This window comes from Mirounga angustirostris, unplaced genomic scaffold (genome assembly GCF_029215605.1).
Source record: "Mirounga angustirostris isolate CCGP_5_RB_7025 unplaced genomic scaffold, mMirAng1.0.hap1 SCAF_2, whole genome shotgun sequence".
Classification (NCBI taxonomy): domain Eukaryota; kingdom Metazoa; phylum Chordata; class Mammalia; order Carnivora; family Phocidae; genus Mirounga; species Mirounga angustirostris.
The window spans coordinates 144642435-144664478 of NW_026991710.1; the positions used below are offsets into that span (position 1 = coordinate 144642435).

The following is a 22044-nucleotide window of genomic DNA, read 5'->3' on the forward strand; positions in this document are numbered from 1 at the left end:
AAGGGAAGGTGAGATTGGCAAATGTCTTTCATTATACCTTTGTATCATTGAAATGATGCACTAAATTGAAAGATTTGAAAATACACAGCCATGATTGATAAACCATTTATAGCCAACTGGGAAGAGTGATATTGCATTGACATCAACTCTGGGACCCACACAATACCACCTACTACAGATGATAAAATGTTACCAGGTAACCTTTGAGGGCGTGCCTGGATGGTTCAGTCAGTTAAGCCTCTGATTCTTGATTTCTGCTCAGGTCATGATCTCAGGGTCCTAAGATGGAGCCCTGCTTCAGGCTCTGTGCTCAGCAGGGAGTCTGCTTGAGATTTTCTCTCTCCCGCTGCCCCCCCCATCTCTCTCTCTCAAATAAATAAATAAATAAATCTTTAAAAAGTGTTATCTGATAACCTTTGATAACAGTAAATATTATTTCTAGAAAAAACATCCTCAAGTGTTTTAGGATGTTTTCTCTGCAGTGAGAAAGTAAAAGAGTGCAGGCAGTTGGGTTGGATGAGCATAAATGTGCACATTTTGGAATGGAATTGCACTGTATTATTATCTAATTTGATACCTAAATCATCATAGCCAGGTAAAAAAGAAATTTAGTTATGGGGAGAAGAGGGTTGCAATATGGGTTTGAAAATTTCTCTCTCTCTCATGTCTATCTCTATTTCATGCTCATGAGAAGTGCAGCTTAGAGTTGTCCTAGATCTGCCTGGGGGGATATGGGAGCCCTGCAGAAGGAGCTAGAGATGGGCTCCTGGATTTGTAGGGGGTTACAGAAACATGAACAGAGGAAGGTTCAGGATCCACATCAAGGGAAGAGCAGAAGTGGAGGAATTTCTGAAGAACCCACAAAAGAAAGAGTAGACTGTAAAAATCTGCCAGGTCCAGAAAGCTCAAAGGAAGCTTTGGACAATATTGGTCAGGTGAGAAATCTTCTCTGGGAGATCAGGTCTGGAAGGGCCAGGCTGGATGATTCATTTCTGAGCAGTGGGACCTGTAAGATCCAGCTCAAAGATGGCTTCTCCATTCACACATCTGGTGCCTTGGTGCTCCTTGACCTCTCTCTCTCCACATAGCATCTCATCCTCCAGGACCTTTTGCATGTGGCTTGGGTTTCTCATTTACCAGTAGTCTCAGGATAGCAGCATGGGGCTCCAGAACACCCTTGCAGAAGCTGGTTGTCCTCCTATAGGCTGAGCCTGGAACCAGAGTCATATCATCCCTGATGCTCCCTATTGGTGAAAGTTGCCAGAGTCCAGTTCAGATTCAAGAGGAGGGGCAATAGAATCCACTTCTCCATGGAAGGAGGATCAAAGGTTTTGCAGCTTTCTTTCATCCTTCATATAGTGGTCTTAATTTTTTTAGTTTCTGGAGCCTTCTGAGAATCTAATAAAGGTTATGGGAAAATGTGCTCTTACCACATTGTATGTGCAGTTTTGATGGAAACACTTACCCTGAAGACTTGAATGTCTAAAATAAAGCTGCTTGATGAGTGGAATTATAAAAATAGCATTATAATCATTGGCTCGATGTCAGATCCATTGGTCTGCTCACTAAATCCCTATCTCCTTGGCCCCTTTCTTTCCTCTTTAAGCACTCTTGATTTCCCTTGCCCCCACCCTAACCTTCTCTTCCATTCCCCTTGAGGTTTGTCTCTGAAAGACTCTTGGTTGTAGTTCAGCAGTTCTAATTTCACAAGGTTCATTTCTCTCAGGGTAGTAATAAACCTATGAAGTATGACTGAGTCAATATTTCTCTAAATGAGTTTTTTGTCCATAATTTATACCCAGCAGCAGACATTCTGTGACTAGAAAGACAGAAAGGAAATAGTCTCCTGGGACAATATTTTAACTGACAACTGGTTTCCTTCTACCCAAACTGTCTACCAGGATTTTGTTTTTTATCAGCCACAGTAAATATAAAGGTTTTTTCTCAATTTTGTTCTGTAAACATATGATTGCTGCATCCTGCAGGAATTGAAATTAGGCATCCCGGGCTTGGGAATTTTTTTGAAACAATAAAAGGCTTCTCAGGCTTTGTCTTTTTATGAGGATGCTTTGCATCCTGCTCAAATGCCTTGTAATGTAATCTCAAGACACAGCTGTTGTTTCAGAAAGTTCATTCATGTCGGCAGCAATTAAAAAGTCCTTTGTTTTCTAAACATGCTTCCCTGGCTTGCCTTGAAGTGCTTTGCAAACAATGATTCCTGCAGCTTGAGGAAAGGAATCTTTATTGTGTGTGGCAGAAAGGGTGTGCCACATTCATTTCAGTCTTGTTCCATGATTTACAGCAGGTACACTTGTGCATCTTCCTGACAATGAAGTTTTAAATATAGAAAACCCTCAGTCATCACTTTGCCACTTTAAGATATGACCTCTTGTAGCAATGAGTTAGAGCATGCATAGCAGATGGGATGAAAATCAGACCATGCTCTTGGAATTGCTATGTTACCCTGTTTTCTTTTTTATCTTTTATATATCAAAATGGATGCATCCTTGGGACTTGTGCCTTAATAGCCTGTTTTACCCTCTCAGGTAAGGTGTGCACTATGGGACAATACCTCAAGGGCTCCCTGTGTATGCTTTGTGCTTCACGTTAGGGACACCTGGAGAATGAAGAATTGAAGGAGAGACATGTGATGTGATTTCAGAGCATTGAAAGGCAGGTTCTTTCCCAGTCAGTCCTGTTATCGTCTCTCAAGAGTAAATGAGTTGATTCCTTTGAGAGGATTAGAGAAAGTATGCATATCAGTATCTTATCTAACTCTTCCACCTGTGGAATGGGGCCTTCTATGTATTAGGATAAATGTCTGTTATGAACCTCAACAAATATTAGTGTCATTGGGGCGCCTGGGTGGCTCAGTCAGTTAAGCATTTGACTCTTGATTTGAGCTCAGGTCATGATCCCAGGGTTGTGAGATGGAGCCCCTCGTCAGGCTCTGCACTGGGCATGGAGCCTGCTTAAGAGTCTCTTTCTCTCTCTCCCTCTCTCTCTGCCCCTCCCCACTTTCTCTCTCCCTCTCTAAAACCAACAACAAAAACAAGTATTAGTGTCATTAATACATCTGTATGTCTTTTGGATTGCTATACATGTACTATTTCTCATCTTAATTATGTGTGTGTGTGTGTGTGTGTATGTTGTGGTGGGGTGGTGGTTAGGGAGCTAATTACATAACAAACCCTTTCTGTGTGTTTCATTTCCAGACTTTTTGCTTTGGGGGAGGGGAGAGAAGTAGGGATGGAGTGGGTGAAAGGGAACTAAAAGAACTAATTTTTTTTAAAAGATTTTATTTATTTATTTGTTGGGGAAGAGAGAGAGAGAGAGCGAGCACAAGCAGGGAGAGTGGCAGGCAGAGGGAGAAGCAGGCTCCCCGCTGAGCAGGGAGCCTGACACAGGACTCCATCCCAGCACCCTGGGATCATGACCTGAGCCGAAGGCAGGTGCTTAACCAACTGAGCCATCCAGGTGTCCCAGAACTGCTAAATTTATAACAAGCCTCATTGTTGCACAGCCAGGGGATGTGTTTTCCCTTTACTTTTTAAAAAAATATTCTATTTACTTATTTGAGAGACAGAGAGAGAGCCAGCATGAGGGAGGTGGGAGGAAGGGCAGAGGAGAGGGAGAAGCAGACTCCCCCCTGAACACAGAGCCCAACATGGGGCTCGATCTCCAGACCCCTAGATCATGACCTGAGCTGAAATCAAGAGTCGGCCGCTTAACTAACTGAGCCGCCCAGGTGCCCCAACAGTGAGTTTTATATTCTTGCAAATATCAAAAAACACTACAGATTCCATAGCCTAGGGAACACATAAAGGTAAAATAGGACAAAATATTTCCAATTCAAATTCCATAAGTCTGCAGATTCTGTAAAGTCTGATGACATTATAGTAAAAAGTGTCAGACAGACATTAGAGTGGATTTTTAAAAAGTGAAGTTGTAAATGTCTTGCAAGCCAGTTGGTGCACATACATCTTGGCTCCATTATAGCAGTATGATTTACGTGGCTCAGACTTCTCTTAGCTGGAAAGCTGCCCATGATAGCATACCCTTTCTCACCATGGCTGAGACTCCCAGTGAAAGGCAGCTGGAGCAGCACAAGGGGTGCCATCCTGGGGGTCTGTCTATACCACAAAACATTTTTCTTAGTCTGCCTTTAGGAAAAGAAAGATCGACATAATCCTAGTTTGTAGAGTTAGAGTTGATCTGCAGTCACTAGTGAAACCTTACTTTCCATGAAAAGAACAGCAGAGATTAAGTGATTGTCCAGGTCACACACACTGCTTAAACAGAGCCAGGATCTGAACCCAGGTCTTTTGACTCAGTTATTCTTGAATAGCAAATCAGAAAACTCGACATGACTGTACTAGGTGCTAGAGACTGAAAGTTTGTGTCCCCCCAAACCCATACACTTAAACGTAACCCTCAATGTTATGGTATTTGGAGGTGGGGGTTCTGGGCATTGAGTTGGTCATGAGGGTGGAGCTCTCACGAATGGGATTAGTGTCTTCATAAAAGAGATCCCAGAGAGCTTTCTAGCCCCTTCTGCCATGTGAGGACACAAGCACAGCCAGAAAAGAAAGTGGGTTCTCACCTGACACTGGATCTGCCGGCACTTTGACCTTGGGTTTTCAGCCTCCAGAACTATGAGAAATAACTGTCCATTGTTGAAGTCACCTACTCCGTGACAGTTTGTCATCGCAGCCTGAATGAAGACACTAGTTTCTGTTTTGTTTTTACAGTTTTATTGAGATATATTTCATATACCATAAAATTCACTGATTTAAATAAAGGGTACAGTTCTGCGTTTTTTAATATATTTGTTCTTATCAGTTGAATATTGTGCAATCATCACCACATTTTAGAACATTTCAATACAAGGCATGCCTCCTTTTTTTGTGCTTAGCTTTATTGAGCTTTGCAGATACCATGTTTTTGGTTTTGTTTTGTTTTTTATTTGTTTTTTGTTTTTTTTTTTTAAACAAATGGAAGGTTTGTGGCATCCCTGCATTGATTAAGTCCATTGGTACCATTTTTTCCAACCTCATTTGTCCACTTCCTGACTTGTGTCACATTTTGGTAATTCATAGCAATATTTCAAACTTTTTCATTATTATTATATTTGTTATGGTGATCTGTGATCAGGGATCTTCGATGTGACTATTGTGCTTATTTGGGGACACCATGAACCACACCCATTTAAGACCACAAACTTAACTGTTCCATGGGTTCTGATTGCTCTACTGACCAGTGTTCCCCTATCTCTTGTCTTCTCCTTGGGCCTCCTTATTCTTAGAGCCCAACAATATTGAAATTAGGCCAGTCAATAACCCTACAATGGCCTCTGAGTGTTCGAGTGAAAGGAAGAGTCATTTGATGCAGTGAACTTCATTGTCGTTTTTTTTTTTTTAAAGATTTTATTTATTTATTCATGAGAGACATAGAGAGAGAGGCAGAGGGAGAAGCAGACTCCCAAGGAGCAGGGAGCCCGATGCGGGACTCGATCCCAGGACCCTGGTATCATGACCTGAGCCGAAGGCAGACGCTTAACCATCTGAGCCACCCAGGTGCCCTTCATTGTCGTTTTTTAAGACATTACTACTGTGGCCAGTTGGACCTTCAGAAACCACCAGCCTGACCACTCAGCAGCCATCCACATCGAGCCAAGACCCTCCACCAGCAAAAAGATTATGACTTGCTGAAAGCTCAGATGATGGTTAGCATTTTTTAGCAATAAAGTATTTTTTTAATGAATGTATTCACTTTTTTTTTAGATATAATGCTCTTGCACACTTAATGGAGTACAATATAGTGTAAACATAACTTTTATATGAACTGGGAAACCAAAAAATTCATCTGTATCATGATATTGTGATATTTGCTTTATTGCAGCAGTCTGGAACCAAAACCATAGGATCTCTGAGGTATGTCTGTTCTCCAGAAAGAAAACCTGTCTGCATTAGTACTTGTTCTCTGCTCACCAGCAACTGCCTCCACCTCCCAGCTTTGGGCAACCACTAGTCTACTCTCTGTCCCTATGGATTTACCAATTCTATAAGTGTGATCAATACAGTATGTGGTCTTTTGTGCCTGGCTTCTTTCACTTGGGATAATGGTTCAGGGTTCATCTATGTTGTTCCATGGAGCAGAACTTTACACTTTTTATTGCTGAATAATATTCCACGGGGGAGACATGCCACATTTGTGTAGCCATTCATCAGTTGATGGCCATTTAGGTTGTTTGCACTTGTTGGCTATTATGAATAATGCTGTGGTGAACATTGAGGGCAAAATCTTTGTGTGCATCTATATTCTTACTTTTCATAGGTGCATAGCTAGGAGTGGAATTGTTGGGTCATATGGTAACTCTATGCTTAATATTTTGAGGCCAAACTGTTTTCTACTAGTTTGTTTTTAAAACAAAGTCAAAATGTTATGTTAACAACCACTGTGAACCAGGACAGCTTTTGACCAATTAAAAATATATATGACTACATCTGCACAGATCTGTATGGGCTAGTACACGTTAAAATGAAAAGGCACTTTCTCAGAGCTACAAATGCCTATATAAAACAAAAATCATGGTTTTCACATCACAAATAATTTGCATGGTTTACATTTAAACCAGCTAACGTATAATAGACTTCTGATCTGCAGGTCTACAAATATGGCCAAGTTAATGTCATTGCAGAACTCTTCCATTTTGCATCTCTAGACATACAAAATGACAACAGGTTTTTGTTAAGGATGTTAGGATATTTTTTAAAAAATGGAAAAATCAGCAAGAGAGAAGAGTGCCATTAACAGGAAGGATTTACTTTAATGCTAAGGTTCTCTGAACACCAACTTCAAGAAGACTTTGACATCAGTGTTGTGCACATACTGAAGAAAGCATTTGTCTGGAGCAGAGTTTGTAGGGCTATATGTAAACAAGCCAGAAAGAAGCAATTAGATTTTTCATTTGCATTTCTATCGAGGCATTTGCCAGCCAAGTTTTTTCTAACCTTATGCCATTTATGATGGTGATGCCAAGGCCCATGTTTTATTCCAGACTCCGCCACCACTTGTGGGACATCACTCTTTATCTCGGAACCCACCTTCATCTGTAGAATAGGAATAATTACCCACCTATCCACTTCAAGGGTTGGTTGGTTATGTGAGAACAAACGAGATAGAACATAGCACGCAGTACTTTGTAACCTGTCGAGCCCTAAAAGGTAAAGCATTTATACAGGCCAAATAAAGCTGTGTGCTCATTGTAAATGTTCAAAGAGATATTTAAAATGCTGAGAGCACTGATAGTTATTTTTGTTTCTATATATACCTATGATTGATGACCAGTGCTATGTAAAGCACTTACAAATACATTTCTAAGCCAACAGGCACAAATGAAAATACTGGGGAGAATTGACAAACTTCCTTAGGTATTACATTGAACACGAAAACGATCTTCTTGACATATCTTAGAAAAAGCATGGAACAGAAATTACGGAAAAATGGAATTTATGTTTTGTGCAATGTCAGCTTGTTTCGTTCTTTTCTCTCATTTCCCACAGACAGCTGAAGTCTGTCATATTCCTATCTCTGCCTGTTGGAGCTGTTTTTATAGTTTTGTCAGCAAAAGTAGACGTGAAGGCATCTGGGACAGATCAGTGATGTGGCTGTTTTAAGTAAAATAATGTAACACATTTTCTTTGGTAACCTCTTGTGCCACCAGTACTGTTTTCTTGAAACAGTTTTTACAAGTTCCATTTTAGGGAAAAGAGAATGTGACATGAAGAGCTACCACAATTACAACAATTAGCAAGTTCGAAGCAATGCTGGGAATATGGACCTACGGTGTCATTTCCTTTTCACTTTTCCTCACTTACCAATATAATTATATTTTCATTAGCATTTGGGACTGAAAGTATTTCTAAAGTAAACATTTACTCTAAAACATACGTTAACAACACAGAAAGAGGGTGATGTGCTTTTCCTTGATGGAAGATTGCAGACAGAACAGGAAGCAAATAATAGGAAATTTTAGGAAGAATCTATCAAGTAAGAATAAATAATTATCATCTTGTTGAGAACATTCAATTTTGCTACTGCCTAATTTTATGAACAGCAGCTGCTCTGCCACATGATACCCAAGCATCAATATCTTAACACACACACACACACACACACGCAGCTTGTTTTTTGTTATTTATTTCCTCAGCAGGTGCTATTTCTGGAGAAAAATGACTTGCATTATGAACATCTTCAATTATTTGCCTCGCTTCATATAACTTCCTCTTTCTTCCCTCAAGTTCTCATTATTCAAAAATCATTTACCACTAAATTATAGAAAAATAGTTTCTCCTAAAGCAGAAGTGAAGTGAAGCTGGGCTTGAGTCAATAAACAATTATGAGGCTCTCAAATCATCAAGAAGATGCCGCCTCTGACATATGACCTGTTCTGGTCTCAAGGCGCACGGCACCGGTTTGTGGAGAGTATGGAAGGGGTCGTATTTTCTCTTCTCCTGAACTGATGGTCCCTGTCATCTCAACTTCAGAGAGAGTTTTTCTTTGGAAGAATCCAAACATATTAGTGTTTGGAGGATATCTTGAAGATGCACATGCACGTCTTTTTTCCACGAAACAGTCTGAAGTTCTAGTCGTATTTTGGCACCCAGAGCCGAACGTCGCTGGCTTTCAAGCCACAGTAACTAGTCCCATTGTTTTCTTGGTGGTTTGGTTGTGGTAGCGACTGCAGGGCTTGGATGGAGGCTTTGGGGCAGTCAGCCCTCAGTTCAGACTTGCCTGCTTATGAGCAGTGTGACTTTGTCAAATCATCGGGTTTATTGAAGCCTTGATTTCTTCATTTATGAATTAGAAGTATACGCACTGCACTGTTCTTTCAAGGATTTAAAAAGTGGGTGTAGAGTATATAGCACATGTTGTGTGTGGCAGACACTGTGGGGTTCCTTCCCCTTTCCTTGCCCACAGGATCCTGAGGCTACTGGAGTGACCGTGTGTCCAGGGCCAGGGGGTTAGTCGTGACTGTCTAACACCATCATGACAATCTCCGTTTCCAGCCCCATGATTGGTTTGGGGGGACACGAAATCCTGTTCTGGCCGATGACATGCAAGGGGAAGACTTCTGGGGCTTCTAGGGGAGATTGTCCATCCCGAAAGGACAGAGGGGAGGGAGGAAATGCTGTCCCTGGTGCTGGAATTCCTTGTGTCTGGCAGCCTCCAACCGGCTGTAATGAAACTGGGTGTGAAAAACCGAGACTGAGGAAGCAAGCCCAATCGTGTCATCGTGGAGCAACCTCTGGACTGCTTTGTCCAGCCTTCTGTTAATAAACAAGAAATCGCCTCTGTTTCAAGCACTCCGAGTCAGATTTTCTACTCTTTGTAGCCCAAAGTATCCAACTGAAGAAGTAGACTGTTACTGATATGTATTCATCAGTATATTTCCAAAAGGGCAAATTGATATTGAAGAAACGATTTTCACTGAGTTAATAGAAAATAATCCCCAAACTTAATCCCAGCTGTAATTCTAGAATAACTTTTTGTTTGAGAAATTTAAATTGAGAGATTTAAAAACATTTTAAATATATTTTTTTTCCTTTCAGGGAAGTTCTCATAATCATATTTAACCGATAGTTATCAGTTTTACTTAAAAACAGAGCAGAAAGGCAGATAATCATACACTGGATGGGAACTCAGTAAGTATTTTAGAGTCTAAAGTTTAGGTCACCTTTCTGTCCCTAATTAAAGGGCACATCAAAACCATCTCAAGAAATAGAACTGGGGTTTTAGAATGTTTGAAAAAAACCTACAAAATAGCAAAATTTCTAGCTAACTGTAGGTTAGGTTCATGTAGTGCATTATGTGGCGGGGTTAATAATTATGGATGTAGGAGGATAGATTCACCCTCGATCACCCATGGATGATAACTGATTTTTTATTTTCATAATTTACATGAAAGAAGGTCGTTCTTATTTCCCCTTTTATTCACACGGGCAACACGCACTGTCTTTCTGTTGTATTTCAGTCCTGATCTGGAGATTTTTCTTTTGTTCTGTTTATATCTGACAGACTACAAAGCTGAGAGAAATATAAAATTTCTGGGCATACCAATACTAGAAATCTGAAATCTTTTTGGATTTTATTAGACCCTGTGGTATCAACCAGGAATGTGTACCTTCTTTTGTCATTGTCTTGAAAGATACAGTTCTTTAAAAAAATTAGTGAGAAATGGAATACAGGTCAGGCAATTGATATAGTATATATATTTATATATAATAAATAATATATAGGTAATCTTGTATAATATATATTATGTATGTAATAATATGTGTAATATATATGTATTTTAAGTACTAGAAACTCTAACAGTTGATTGTTTGAATTTGTTCAATAGAGAGCACAACCTGTATATTAAAGTAAAATACATGAATCCAAAATACATGAATCCCTTTTATGAAGTAAAGGCTCTACTGTCATCATTAGTCATTCAAAAAAAAATTATTGCACAACTCCTATGTTTCAGGCTGATCTATATTCAGACCTGTAAAGGCCTTGGAGGTATTAGGTCCTGGTGAATAATGAAGATGTTCCAGAAGATCCCGCCACTCCCCTGGCTATACTTTCTGTTATTCCAAATATATTATCATGCGTGCATTAGTGTGTGAAAAAGCAGTCCAGAATGATGGCCTTTGTGCAGGCATGAGTGTATCCCACACTAACCTCATGCCAAGTGTGTTAGACATGTGGATTATGAAATGGGCCCTCAGGCAATTTAACCACTTCCTTTTAATGGCCAGAATTGTCCAAGTCTGTGTTAATTCTCAATTTGTTTAAAGCTTCGGATGAACAATCTTACTTTGGGCAACATTTGTTTGACATAAAGACTGAGGGCTAAAATGTGAGTAATTTTGAAACAGGTTTCCAAGATGACTAAAGAGAAATCATTGTGAACCATTACTTTGCCCGTGGACTGCCAAGGAGAGTGACGGGAGAACTACCTTCTCGTGTAACTGGTTTCTTTTGTAGTCTTGTGCGTTTTATGTTAATGGATCTAAAAACATAATTTTGAGAAGGGCTCATAGGCTTCCCCAGACTGCCTGACAGGTCTGTAAGCCAAGAAAGTTTACGAGCTGCTGAAAGGAAATGAAGCATTTTGTGCAACAGTGGCAGAAGGAAAACAGTAATTAAAATAATAGGAGAAACAAAAACTATAATAGTTTGGGTTTAGTGCTGATCGGTCCTATCTTTCCCCAGTGCATGGGGGTGAGGCTGGAGCTGGAAGGACAGCCTGGCTGATGTCTGCTTTCATGGGAACTCTCACCCATCCTCATGAAGGGGATTGGGCATAGCACCATGTGATGCTGGGAACAACCCTCTTGGAGCTGTCGGATTTAGTTATGGCTAAAAATGACCATATTTCCCCCAAAAGAAGCAAGTCCTAGTATTTGTCAGATTGAAGCAGGCAAGCTGTCATGATTTTTTTTCTCTGACCAAATTTTACTTTTATTGCTTTGTTAAAATATACCCCAAACATTGGTAATATCAACATACTTCATTAAATGCTTTTATTTGAAAAGTAAGACATTTCCTTATGTCAGTCCTGTGATACATTTTTTCACCTTAAATTTGCAAATTGGAAACAGGCCCAAAGATCAGTGCATCTTGGGTAGCCTTACATAGTTCAGACTAGCTCTAATAGTTGATTTCCAACTTGCTCCGTGCCCTTTTTTCCACAGGCCTCCAGAATGAATGCAGGGTCAGACATGGTCATGTTTTCAGAGCCACCTTACTATTCATCCAAGGAACTTCTAAAGTTATACAGACTGCTCAGGAGTAAAGGCAGTTTTCCTCCAAGTGAGAAAATTGCAAATAATGAAAATCTGTTTAAAAGTTATTTAAAATAAAAATAAGATGTTAGTTATACTTAATGAAAACAGTCACGAAGTGTTATCATTTGCAATGTACTATTAAAAACTGCTGAAAGCCTTAACTCTTAGTGGGTTAAAAATGGAGAAACCTTGCCTTTTTTTTATGTTTCAGGATGAGGACGAGGAAGAAACTCAGCTTTATGTGGCTGAAAAATCCTTGTGTATTCTAATACTGCCACTTGCACATTTTCAGTGCTGTCTCTCCCTAGACTTTAAAGGCAGGGTAAAAAGTCCCTGATTTGGAAATCTGACTTGAGTTTCATTTTTGCAGCTGCTCAGCCTGAAAACCTTAGACTCTTCCTTGAATTTTCTTTCTCTTGCACCCCACATCCAAGTTGTCAGCAAATCCTGTCCTCTTTAGCCTCAAAATATATCCATGCTCTGCATTTCTCACCACCTCCTCTGAGAACATCCATCCATCCTGCCACCATCTCTCACCTGGAGGACCTTCAAACTACGGGCCTTCAGGCTGCTCTTCTGTTTCATCCCTTGCTCCACGGTAGTAGATTATTTCAAACGCCTTGGACAGAATGGAAGTCAGGTTGAGTGACTCCTCCATTCAGAACTCTCCAGTGGCTTCCCATCTCGCTCAGAGACTCACACTCACTATAGAAGCCCTTCTCAAGGTGTACCGGGCCTTTTGGCTGCCCCTGTTGGCTCTCCACCCTCAGCTCCCACGACTCTCCTCCACTCTGTCTGCTCCACTTGCTGTACCTTATCTCCAAAGCCTAGATCAGTGGCTGGCACATAGTAGGTGCTGAATCAATTTGGATAAATCCATGGTAATAACCCAGATATATTCTGGGCTCATATTGTCTTCTGAAATCCAAAGCAAATTGGCTTAAATCTTCCACTTTGTGTTGAGCTCCGAAGTCCTGGGAGACTTATATTTCTTTTTCGTTTCTACTGGCTCGGAGTTGCTATTCCTCTGAATTCCCCATTTCCATTCTTCATTCTGCTTTCCCTTTTCCTACTTCCTATTGGCCTGTTGGGTACGGTTCAGATCCTTCACTCCCTGAAGTTCTGTGTATAGCCACCTTTTAGAGATTCAGAATAGTGGAGGAGATGAAAATACCTAAAATTAAATTACAGGACAACACATGAAATTAAGTTTTAAGTATCTGTTTTCTTAAAAGTCATTATTTTCTGCACTGGGAAGTTAAGATGGTTTCATGTGCTCAAGCGTCAGCCTCCCTATGTTTCCTTGGTTCTACTTTCTTCCCTTTGCAAGGATCTTTTCTCTACTGCATTCTCTCTCTCTCTCTTTTTTTCTTTTTTTAAAGAGAGAGAGAAAGAGACAGAGACAGAGACAGAGAGCAGGGATGGGGAGGGGCAGAGAAAGAGGAAGAGAATCTTAAGCAGGCTCCATGCCCAGCGTGGAGCCTGATGTGGGGCTCAATCCCCCTGAGATCACGACCTGAGCCTAAATCCAGAGTTAGACATTTAACCGACTGAGCCCCCCTGGGGGCCCTGCCAAGGTACTGCATTCTATTTTAGGACATCTGACTATCAGGACATGATTTCATTATTTTTTTTTAATTGAATTTATTTTATTTTTATTTATTTATTTTTAGAGATTTTATTTATTTATTTGACAGAGAGAGAGAGAGAGAGTGAATAAGTAGGCAGAGCAGCAGGCAGAGGGAGAGGGAGAAGCAGACTCCCCGCTGACAGGGAACCCGATGCCAGGCTCCATCCTGGGACCCTGAGATCATGACCTGAGTGAAGGCAGATGCCTAACAGACTGAGCCACCCAGGCGCCCCAGGACATGCTTTCATTATTGAGCTAAAATCCATCTCATAGAATTTTTACCCATTTATGGATAAAATTAGTTTTCCTAATCTGTGGGGTCCGTTTAGAACAAATAGCAGCACCTTTGCAGTGTTACTCTGTCTTCAAGGGCTCTATGAAGATATTGAAATTCTGTATGTGCTTAACTAAACATGATTTTCTTAAAAATAAAACCATTCTTCCATACTGGGAAGTTGTATTCATTTTGGAAAAAAAATATACTTTAGATGGATCAGGCTGCAATTTTAAGCTCACGGGGCACATGGCAGGCTGCAGTTTTTGATAACATAGATTTTTAAAAATACTCCCATCACTGATCTCTAGATACAGTAAAAACTTTGGATATGTTTTGAATAGTCCAACATACATTTTATAAAATAGAAAAATAGTATACATGATATTTGAATTTATGAAGTTTATTGTTAAAACTTAGAAAAGTTACACCATAAACTGCATGAAATACCATATTTTGTGGGGAGAAAGTTTTTATGAGGCTTAGTGTGCGGTTTCTCCAGAGCCTACACAAGACTGGCCTCCTCCTAGAGGACCAGCTATTCATTTATGTGCATCAGGTAGAGAAACTTAAGTAAAACAACGTAGGCAGCTTCACTCCAATTCTTGGCATTAAGCAAAGCTGATGATTAATGAAGTACAATGGTAATTGGCTCTTGGTTACAGTTGCCTTGGACACTCAAGAAATGAGACTATAATGGATGGAAATATCTCAGTAGTTCAACTAGCGCTTATTCACTGAGGGATTAAGGTGACCTGACATGCTGGGATAAGCCTGGTTATATAAAATTGCATATGCTGTTTTTAGCTCTCCTTTGCATGGCAGTAATTTTTTTTCATTAAAATTCTTAGAGTTAGGAAGTATGCCAAAGAGAGAACATTATGAAGCAGACGCTACCAAAAACATTTCAAACCCACCTGTTAGTCAACCTAAGAGAAATAGTTCCTTATTCTTGAAGTGACACTGCCCGATTCTCAGCAGCTGCAAAGCAGCTGTGATGTTACATTCCGTCAGGCTCCAGCCTTGTAGAGGTCTGTGCTTATGAGAATACCCACGAGAGTGCAGGAGGCCAACAATCACTGTCCATGACCATTTTACAGATACACCAAATGCCTCCTAGAGAAAGCATGTCTTTTTTCTTATGAAATTCTGCCAGCTTTGCACTTGGATTTGCCCCCGCTCCGATTTTAAGGTTCCTATACATTCAGATGTGTCATTTTAGTCTTAAACCTTGCCAATATCTGACCAGATCATGTCCACCCACTTGCATTAGCTTCAAGGACTAGTTTTCCACAAGCTTCTGCTCTTTTTTCTGGCTTCCAACCAGAGATTGCAGGCCTGCGTAGTCCGGGGGTGTGGTCGTAAGCAAGAGAGCACTCTCTCGACATAGATAGACCCGTGGGAGAAAGGTTTGCAAGGATCGACATCTGGATTATTTTTGGAAGAATAAGATGTAGGTCAGCATGGCGAGAGGCATATGGATGCATACAGTGCAGTGGACGGCACCGTATTGTCGGGGGCTTAAATGCCACTCAAAAGAGTTGGCAGTATTTCTCAGCTGAGGCTTTCAAGTAGGACAGTGAGACACGATCAGACCTTCAAGTGTTCTAGGAAGACAGCTCTTGTGTTAGTGCAAAGGACTTCAGGGGGAGGGAAGGGCTTGGAAGAGGCACTGAATGTTTTCATCAGTTCATGCCAAGGTCAAGAGTTTTTAAATTAGGGAAAAGGCATATGATGGATGAGAAGATGAATCGAAGAGCTATTTCCATGGTAGAATAGGTAGGCTTGACAACATAACAGAGAAAATGAGAAAATGTGAAGAGCTGAAGCTAGCCCAGAGTCTTCTAGCTTGTGGGGCCAGGAATGATAATAAGGTGAGGTGTGAAGCACCTGAGGAGCTGCTAAAAATGTTTGAGGTTTGGATGTATTGAGTTTGAAGGACAATTGAGTCATTTCTCTGTTAATTAATGTTCAGCTAGCAGGGAGAATTTAGGGATGTGGCCAGGGATGAAAGACATAGAGGAGGCAGTAATCTTAGTAGGAATTGTTTTCTCCAGTGTGAGCAAATGGGTCACTCCTTGGAAGGCAGGCCCGAGCTTTGTTCACTTATGTGCTCCCAGCCTCTAGCACAGTGATTGGCAGGAACATTACACTGAATAAATGTTGAGTGAAATGTGTCATTTTTACCATTCCCCCCTCTTATTTCTTTTTTTCCAGTTCTCTACTGATTACTTCAAAGAAATACTAACCTTAAATATTTCACTATTATTTTCCTCTCCCTAAGTTGGAAGATACTGGAGGAAGAGGAGATTGGATGATATTTCCAATGCCATGGTTAAGAGTATTCTAGATCTCTGATTTTCAGTCTTTTTAAAGCTAGCTTTGTTTTTCCTCATATTATGATTAATCACTTCCTCAAAGTCTCAGAGTTTATCATAGGTCCTTCAACTAAAATTAATTTTATTGTTTGGTTGAATGCCATAGCAACACATTGAAAATAAAACCAGAAATATTCAGTTATATAATATTAGAAAAGATTGGGTTTCAACAAAACATGTAGCCCTTCTAAAATAGAGGCATGGTTAAGATAGTAAGATAGGTTACGTATAAAACCAGGTCTTTGTTAGTAGAGTAATTAAAGAAATATTTTTGAAATTATGATTTTCTTTTAACAGTTGTAATGACATGGTGGAAAAGTTTGGCTTCATCATGAGTTTTAGCCTAATTGTTCTGTAGCCCAAATTTACTAATTTGAAATTTTGTAGCGGTGATGAGAAGGGGTGCAGTGAAGATCTAAGAACTTTCATTGCTTCTTGACTCTGTTATTTGCATGTTGTCTCTCTGTGTTTTTAGAAATTCCCAATGATATTTTTTTCCTGAAATAAGATTTTTATCTCTAAAGTCAGCTTTTAAGAGCTTTGATTGAAAAAAAAAAGGCATCTGGTATCATGTGATACAATAATTATAATGTGAATTCCCAACCACTTGTAAACTCCTTGAAGAAAGGAACTGAGTCTTTATATGTGTGTATTGATGTGTATGTGTGTTACAGCATTTATGTCAAACAGAGGATATTTCCTATCATTTCAATCCGAGAATAACATGGCATTTCCAAACTGGCAGACCGAAGTTAGAGAACGCCTATTAACTCTATTCTTGATGCCTCCAGTGAGTGAATCTAAGATGCAGAAAACTCACAGTGTCTTTTTCTTTTGCATTTTCTTTTCTATCCTAAGCCCAATGTCACACAGTAGGGAAATCTGAGCATTGATAGTCTCTCTCTCTGAGCATAAGCTGCACCAGTATTCCCCCCTCCCTTCCCCCCCCCCCCCCGCCAGGAATACTAGTCAGGACTGTCACATTCCCTGGCGGCTATGACCGCCTCAGGATAGATACATCCCTACGTAAGCAAGGAAAGCACCCCACGCCTGGGAGTCATATTCCACAAGGCCTAGTAACTCCTTGCTTTCTAAACGTTTCAAACACGAAGATGTGAGATTCAGCAGAGCGCTGTCCCTTCTCAGTCTTTCTCATTTCTCTGCTCTTCCTTCCCTGTGGCTGCCTTGGAGAAAAACATGAAACCTTCCAGACTGTTTCTAATTGCATAATCCCAGGTGGGCAAAAACTGCTTCTCTCTCCAACTAATGATCAGTTTATGATCTAAGGAGGAGGGTTGGCAGTCCGGGCTATTTTTGCCTTGTCAGTGCTGGTACAGATGCTGAGTTCATCCTGGTAGCTGTCCAGAGAGGTGTCTCCCTAAGGCACATGATAGAGACAGACTTGGACTGTTTTCTGAGGACCAATCTGGAAGTTTTTCTTTCCCCCCAAGGCCTTAGTGTACAGCACCAACATTACCTATTGAGTCTTTTAAAAGGGAAAGAACCTCTTTTGCATAGAGTGAACTCCATTTCCCCCATTGTGTTTCCTACCCTCAGTTTAACATGGTGCCCTCCTTCACTGACCCGCCCCTGGGCCTGTTGCCACACTGTGTGCCGGCCCCCTGCCCACACCCCCTTCCTGGCTCAGGCACAGAAGGTCAACCTGACCCCCAGCATGGAAACAAATTAGTTTCTGATGGAAAAGGATTTGATTCCGATGCTGAATTCCTGAATTTTCCATCAGTCACCCAACCATAGCTCTGGCACTCTGCAGAGGTCCCTGAAGGAGACAAAATGATCTGAGGATACTCCAGCCAAGGAGGCCTCTTTACCACGAGGCACGACTCTGGCTGCACACCTCGGTTGTCCTGGTGCACAGACCTCACGAGGGCTGGCTGGGTTCCTCTGGCCTCTCATGTAAGCCTCCGCTTCTGAGGAGCCTAGGGCCTCTGATCCTGATGCTGCACAATCCTATCACTCGGAAGATGAAGAAGGGCATGGAAAGATAAACCCATGAAAAGTTCTGTTAGGCGTTCCCAGCTGGTGGCCCCTTCCCTGCGAAGAGTGGCTCAGGGCTGGTCTCCCTGCTTCTGCCACCCCGAGACCAGCTCCCAGGTGGAGAAGCCCCCTCTAAGGGTACGGAGGGCCCGGAGACCGGATGATTCTTTACCTCAGAACTTCCTCTTATTTTCTCTGTATTCTAAAACAATCCCCTCCCTTTTGCAGGGCCCTCGTTGTGTGCTTGGAGCCCTTTCTACCTTGACTACTGTTAGAACTTCTCTTTCTCCTTGAAGGTGGATGAGGTGGGTAAGTAGAGAGAAAGAAAAGCACTGACCTGTTCCTGGAAGCCAGTCATTCCAGTCAGTATAAGCCAAACAATTCAGTATTTCCCTGTTTTGGTGCATACGCCAGCCACTGACATAGGCCTGGCCCCCTCCTCCTTTTGGAGTTTCATGACCTCAGCTGATCAAGCCTTAGGCCTTTCCCTGGGTGGGTTCTGTGTGTTGGGATCTCTGAGAGCGGCTGAGTGCCCCTGGGCAGGACTGCCCTTGTTCCTCTATTCTGGTCTCAGATGTGGTCCTGCCTTGAAGCAGGAGAAGGGGTACAGAGCGCTGGTTTTCCATAGGCGGGAGACGGGATGGGTGGGCCACCACTGGATTTCCTTTCCCATCACTTAATTTCTCTGCAGGAATTCACAGCACATCTGGGCCATCACTCAAGCTGTTTCTCTTTCCTTGAATCCTTTTTAGATTTTCAAATTTGACTCATGTCTTTCCAGGCTTTTGTCATTTTGCCTCTTCTAAGAGACTGGTCCCTCTTGGAAATCTAGAGATTTACTTCATACTATCTTGGACTTGTGTTCAGTGAGACATACTTGAGTCCTTATGCTAATTCTACCTTCCTATTTTTTTTTTTTTTCCTCTCATACTGGTCAAAGTTATTTTGAGTTATTTGCAGAGTTCCAATTAATACACCTGGCCAACACTCCCAATCTGTTCAGTTTGTAATCTAAATGTCATTTGGGGCCCAAGCCACTTCTTAGGGATCTGATTAAATTCAATCAAACCCACTTCCCCAGCCAGTGATAGTCCAGAACTCTTCCTACAATTGCTGAATGTTTGGGGTCATTTCCTCATTCCCTAGATAAATGCTGTTTTGGTTCTTCTGCTTCTCACTTTGGTTTAGAGCAAGGGCTGGCAAACTATGACCGTGACCTGCAAGTCGAATTTGGCCTACTGCCTATTTTTGTAATCCCCCTTGAATTAAGATGGATATTGTATTTTTATATGGTTGAAAAAAATGGGGAGTAAATATTTTGTGAAACATGCAAATTATATGAAATTCAAATGTCAGTGTCCTAAAATAAAATTTTACTAGGATGGATATGAGCCACACCCATTCATTCACGTGTTGTTTATGGCATGATGTAAGGGCAGAGTTGAGTTGCTGGACACAGACCATGTGACACACGAAGGCTGAAATACTTGTCATTTGGCCCTAGGAGAAGACAGTTTTCTGATCTCTTGTGTAGAGACAAAGACCAGCCTTTCAGTTTTCCCACGAGAGATTCACTCCCACCCAGGCTTTAATAACTTTAGTGAATTATTATGATTATGATTTGGGGAGAAGTTACACTGCAGGTGCACTCCTTTACTTTTTTCTTTGATCCACACCCTGTGCTTTATTTTCCCTTTTCTACCTGACCGTCTCCCTGTCTGGAGTAACTGGCAAATTTCTCTCCCTATCTCACAAAGCTCAGTTTCACCTAAAACATTGTCTCTTGAAGTGTCACCAGCATTCCCAGGCACAGGTACCTTCAATGAGGACACCTTTTCAACCGTTAATAGAATTGCGTTTTCCATCTTCCTATCCATTTTTTTTTTTATGACCTTAAACAAAAAGCATCGTCTCATTGATGGTGTATCAGCTGCTTTACTCTACTCTTTGCTTTAAGATTTGTTAAAATATTTGAGAAACAATATAACTGATAACTAGAGTAAAAAACTGAAATCTATATGTTAAGTTTGCCAAGAAGCGTGGAGCAGGGTGTGGGGCGGGAGGTGGAGGATGGTGGGGCCCGGACGGATAATGATTCGCTCATTGGTGGCTAGTGGTAGTTGTTCACTTAAGATCAGGACGCACGTTTCCTGACCCCCATTATACCACGCTAGCTCCCCACACTTCTTTTAACTTATTTTTCCTAGCAAAGAATAATTAAAGCAAATAAACAAATAAGCAAACTCTAAATGTCACATATTTAATCTGGCAGAGCCGCATTGTCCAAAATTAACAATCGTGCCATGGTGCTGAGCGTAGAAAGTTATTCCGGAGAGAATTACAGGTGAATTACTTGAGATGGCGCTCGCACTCCTGCGCGGACAGACAGGTAGACCGAGTGCCCCTCCTGAGCTTCCTTTGTTAAATAGCACAGCACCAAAGACAATTAGCTGTACTGGACCGTAAAAGAAATAATTATTTCACCTCCTAGAATATTCCGCTCTTCCTATTTTCCCACCTCATCACTAATTTAAGATAACTTGATGGCATTTAAGTAGGAGAAAAGAATTTGTATGTAAATGAGGGAAAGGGCAAAAATTGACTATTAAAGTCCTTTGGATTCTAGAAAGCTTCAAGTTTGATTAAGAAACCATGACTTTACAAAAGTGTTTAAGAATATCTGGAGATGTTTTTTCTATTAAATTACTTTATTTGGAGAATAATAACGTGATTCTTATTCTAGAGTAAAATGAATTCTGCAGCAGCTTTGTAATAAAAAAGCAACAAGGTGAAAAGTGTCTGAAAACTTTGCCTGCCTGAACTATACAGAGCATCATAACCAAATACATCAGGGGGTAGAGACATTTCTGCCAATTCCTTCTTATTTTTAATCTGACTTTCTGACATGATGTATACGTATATGATGTGTGTGTGTCTCTACATACACGTGTAGTAATAAAAAGAAAATCTTTTATTATTATTATTATAAAACAGTAAAATTACGATCTGCTTCACAGAGATATTTTGGAGATTCAAAATCATATAAACAAATTACATGGTTAAAATCATTCATGTTAATGCTTATTACTTGAAGGTAGTCACCAGTCATCTCTAAGAAGATGCAAGGTACCTTATAATTTTAAACAACTATAGAATCAGATCTTTACAAAAGGACACAGCAGAGACATCAGTTCAATGGTGAGGAAATAGGGAGGGCGATTTCATGGCCTCAAACCAGACAGGCTCTTAGAACATTACTGACGTCCTTTTTTGTTAGGAAGGAAGGGGAGAGTACATGGGAGAGCTTAAGTTGATCAGTAGTTACAAACACTTGATACCGTGCTTATACATTCTGTGTTAGGTTTTTAAACATCTAAGAATACCAAGTAAATGTATCAATACTTATTTGGCAAAGAAGAGAGAGGGAGAATGGGTGTATACACGTGGGGAGAATGAGCTCTGCATTAAGTTTTCCAGCATTGCATGGCAAGTTGAGAGACATTTAATAAAATTAAAATGGAATAAAATGTGACTCTTCTAACTACTTTTGGTAATGCTGCTATTGTCAATCAACTTTGACCTTGATTTAAGAGCAGATTGTCTAGGTGTTCTCTTGTTGGGAAAAAAATTTTTCTCATGAATTTGTTCACTGAAGCTTTTGATAAATCAGAGGGTTGGTTATAGGATATATTAAATACTCTCCTTGAAATCATTTTGCTTTATTCAATACATTGTACCAATTTTGTATAAATTCTAGACTTCAACTAGTTAGATCTGTGTATATAACTTTTGTCATTGAGTTTTTGGAGTTATGTTACAGATTTTGTGATTACAATATTACCCTATTCTCCAGAACATGACTGTGAGTCTCAAAGGGAGTTATTAACTAAATAAGATTTTGAACAAAATTAAAGAGCATGGTAC

At 40.6% G+C, this 22044-nt stretch overlaps 2 long non-coding RNA genes across 5 annotated transcripts in view; both read left to right on the forward strand.

Annotated features, from left to right (window-relative positions):
- The window catches only part of LOC123848094 (uncharacterized), an 88874-nt gene that overhangs the window by 43860 nt on the left and 22970 nt on the right, over positions 1–22044 (forward strand). For 3 of the 4 annotated variants that reach the window (XR_010409637.1, XR_010409636.1, XR_006791665.2), the window contains exon 2: positions 18349–18425. This is a non-coding gene — a long non-coding RNA (uncharacterized LOC123848094). Of the gene's footprint in view, positions 1–18348; positions 18430–22044 lie in introns of all 4 variants that reach the window. The other variant, XR_006791666.2, reaches the window with a different exon arrangement.
- On the forward strand, positions 1914–5763 carry LOC135363673 (uncharacterized). The gene is made up of 2 exons (XR_010409638.1): positions 1914–2546; positions 5424–5763. It is a non-coding gene; the product is annotated as an uncharacterized LOC135363673 (long non-coding RNA).